The following is a 4,540-nucleotide window of genomic DNA, read 5'->3' as shown; positions in this document are numbered from 1 at the left end:
CTATATAATTTCAGAAAAATTGATCATCCATTTATGCTATTTTAAACGATTTACAAATAGAAAACAACAAAAGAAAGATATATGTAAGTGCGTGAGACATATGGGTATCTCTCTCTCTCTCTCTCTCTCTCTCTCTCTCTCTCTCTCTCTCTCTCTCTCTCTCTCTCTCTCTCTCTCTCTCTCTGTGCGTGTGCGTATGTGTCTGTGTGTTTGAATGACATTCCATTTTACATTAAACTCTGAACTACAAACGTTATTAAGATTAAGAGTTATTAAGATCATCTTTCAGTATTTTTTAAGATGTAAATATAGAACAATTATGAAATAATCCTACTAAGAAAAAAAATTACATCAATCGATTTCAAAGGTTATTTAGAGTATCTTTGATTTTAGTCTCAGACAGCGGTTTTTTTTTAATTATAAAACAAAGTCCAAAAAATTTTTGAGTGGAAGCCGGAAAGGAAAAATTTTTCATGAAGCCGGAGTCAAAAATTTTTTTTTTATAAAATGTCGTTAACTGACAAAATTATATCCAACAATTTAGAATTAAACGACCATCTAATGATTGGTTTGGCTGAAAATAAAAACAGTACCAGGCTGAATGAGACCGCACACTTTTTTTATTGCATACGCGTTGTTATTGGAAAGATTTTATATTTGGATTTTTTATACGAGAAAATAGTTAAGTTGTATAATTTAATATAAAGACTTATCATGAAATGGCGTGCTTAAAAATATTATGCTCTACAGTAGTAAATAAAAATTAATTGATTTACCTATTTTCTTCTCCTTCCAACAACTTGCGGTAAGCTGCAATTTCTAATTCTAGTCCAAGTTTGGAATCCACAATAGATTGAAGTTCTCTCAATATGGCTTCCATTTCGGCCCTTAGTTTAGCCAATTCTAATTTATATTCATTATTTTCAGTTTCTAACTCTCTTTCTCTTTCTTCCTTTTCCCGTTTTAAGTTGTCTAGTTCTCTCAGCAGGTTAGCTATCTGCATTAAGCGTTCAATATTAATTTGTTTTAATTAGTTGCAAACAGTAGAAAAACTTATAAATAAGATATTAACCCTAGCTTCAGCATCATTTAATTTAGCACGCAGATCAGTGACTTGAGTTCTCAACCTCTTGCTTTCTTCTTTGCTGTGAACTGCTTCCATATTCTGTCGTGTGGCTCCAGTGCGAAATTCTTGAATCTAAATTATTATCACATAATAATAATGTTTAATACATTTATGCAAATAATAAATTAAAAAATTTTTTTAAATATGCACATATGTTATTATTATTTTTAAATCACACAGCTGCTCAAAGCTGTGATAATAGATGCATCCAAGTTTCATCTAAAAACCTCATGATTATATCCGAGTACTTTCCTCAAGATGTGGGCAGTTCCTTACAGTGGTTGCAATTTTAGAACCTCCACCATATCAGATTTTCCTGGTATCACTACTAGATTTTTCTTCAACTCCAAACCTGCTACTCCTATTGCTCCAACTAGCACAGGTATTGTTCTAGATTTTATCCACACATCCTTGAAGTTTCAACTTCTGAATCTCGGTATTTCAGATGTTTTTCATTCTTCTTTGCTATGACATTTCTACCTTCTGGTACTGAAATTTCAATCAAGAGGCATCTTTTTTCACATTCCAGTATACTAGATCTGGTCGTCCCGCTACTATTGATCGGTTTGTTATTATAGTAACGTCCCACATCAACGTGACTTCATCCGTTTTGACTACTTTTATAAAGAATTAACAGATGAATGGATGGATGATTATATAGAAGGGTAAAAAAAGTTTTTAAAGCTCAGATAAGATTTGTTAAACCACTAAATAACTACAAAAATTGAATCATTATACATATAAAAAGTTTGAGGTGCTACACCTCCAGAGTCATCGTTTGTTTAAATACATTTCCTTTGAAAAGTTTTTTGTTTTGAGAATTAATCTGTTTTACTGTTTAATTCACGTTCATTTATTCATTTACCTTGAGGTTGTAAAAGGTTTCAAGTTCTCCTCTCATTGAGTCGAGTTTTTCATCGTACACCTGATGAATTTCTCTTAGTGCCTGACCCATTTCATTTTTCCAAAACTCACGATTTTCAGCCGTTGTGTCTCTGTAGGCCAGAGCTGCAAGTTCTTTCAATTCCTAGAAAAATCAAGTTATATTGAGACGTTGTCTAAATTTTCAAAAATAACTTAGTTTATCTTACTTGTTCGTGAACTGCTTTTAAAAACTCGAGCTCTTCTTCCAAAGTTTGACGTCTATTTTCGGCATCGATGTGTAGCAATGTTTCATTATCTAAATCCTAACATTATTGCAAACATAAATTGTTAACAGAAAAATAATGAAAATTACAATAAAATTGCTAACAATTCTTGCTCGATTGAGAGCATCTTGCAATTGCGCGATATGCTTCTTATCTTTATCTCTATCTCCTTCCACTTGTTCAAGGCGGCGGCGCAGAAGATTAATTTCTGCCTCGTAATCCGACAGCTGTTGATTCTGACGATCAACTTTCTCACGCTCAAACAACACAGCTTGATTGGCTTCGTTTAATCTATAAATTAAAAAACATAACAGACTTTTTAACTTTTTAAAATTTAAATAGGAGTTTACTCGTGCGTTAAAGAAACGTATTATATTATTTCAAACAGCATAAATAAATAAACATATATATGTTGAATTTTGCAAAATTCCACTAACTTCACCCTTGTCTCTTCCAGTTGTTCTTCTAAAGAAGCCACTCTGATCTCTAACCTAGCTTTTTCTTTGTCGGCATCATCCAAGAGCTTACGAGCCTCGTCTAATTCTGCTTGGTACATAGCTTTTATTTGCGTTGTTTCTTTACCCCATTTAGCTTTTAGTTTTTCTAATTCATCGGCCAATCTTCTGTTTTGAGCTTCTAAAAACCTCACCTTTTCTATATAACTCGCAAAACGCTCATTCAAATCCTGCATATCTTTTTTTTCCTTCTCACGACTTTGCTTTACGTTGTTAACGCCACTGTTTGTTACTGCGGCATAGGATCCAGAAGGAGCGCTCAACCCCCCATAGTGCATAGATCGTTCCAATGTATATGTTCTACTGCCTCCAACACCACCTCCGATTCCCGAACCCAAGCTACCTATGGATGATCTTTGAATAATTAAATTTCTTGGGGCAATGCTTGGCCGATAAGCTGCTGAACCAGCACTTGAACCTCCTTCTACAACGTAACTTGAACTTTTGGTTTCATAAGTAGAAGAACGTTGAATGCTGCTCGGCCCTTCCACGGTTCTCGTGGTTGTAATATTTGTATGGGTAGCCATTTTAAACCAATGCCGCCTGCAATACAATCAACAACATTGGATTAATTTAAATATAATTAATAAGTGGTCATGCATCTTAATCGCGATAACAAAAGCGTGTAAATAATTTCACTACTGCATATTTCAAAACATCATATTACGTACAATAGTATTTTTTTTTAAATTGTCGAAGCCATTTTAAAATTATGATTAAACACAAATTTCGACGCAGGGTATTTGATTAACTTTACCTATTTCAACAGACACTTAATCAAAATAACTAGACTAAAAAACTGATTTATGAAAATGTATAAATTGAACAAGAAATAATATGATTCCATACAACAAACAACTCGATTTCATGAAAAGAAATCGAATTATATGCATTTATGCATTTATTTGATAATTAGATTTACAAAAATGTAATATATCTAAGAAAATTTTTATTCTCAATGAAATATTCCAAATTGACCTGAGTAAAGCGATTGAACGTTACCCGCTATTTAAATCACAGCTTTCGGACAAACTATTTTTAATCCGAAAGTATAAGATATGATGATGATATCAGTACAAAAATATATGTATATATAAAAATATATTTATATAAATGAATAAATATATATATATATATATATATATTATCTGTAACTGTTTATTGATTATTTAATTAATTCATTTATTTGTCTTTTATTTTTATTCATTTACACCATATCCATTTATTAAAATTTATTGCTAAAAGAAAAATAGTTACATTTTGTCTTTAAATAGATTTAAAAAAAAAGTAATTTCATTCGCAAAGTGAAAAAGCTGTCGATCCATAAAAATGTGATTTTTATCAATAAATAATATGTATTTTTATATATATATATATTTATGCATTTATTGGTGAGAATCACAGCATGTTAGGTGTTCGGCGCTAGTTAACATCCTATTTAACTTTTCGATTTTTCTAACGGTTAGTTAGAAAAATGATTTTCTAACGGTTTTTCTAATCATTTTCAAGTTTCTTGAGTTCAAAACTAAAATTTTTTTGTTTTATGCATGATAAAATTAAAATTCCTATACCATCTTCGGTGTTCGAATTGATACGTTGTGTATGTGCCCAGATGGTCAAATATATATATATATATATATATATATATATATATATATATATATATATATATATATATATATATATATATATATATATATATATATATATATATATATATATATATATATATATATATATATATATATATA

Source organism: Helobdella robusta (genome assembly GCF_000326865.2).
Source record: "Helobdella robusta unplaced genomic scaffold HELROscaffold_36, whole genome shotgun sequence".
NCBI lineage: Eukaryota > Metazoa > Annelida > Clitellata > Rhynchobdellida > Glossiphoniidae > Helobdella > Helobdella robusta.
Note: the sequence above shows the minus strand (reverse complement) of the source record.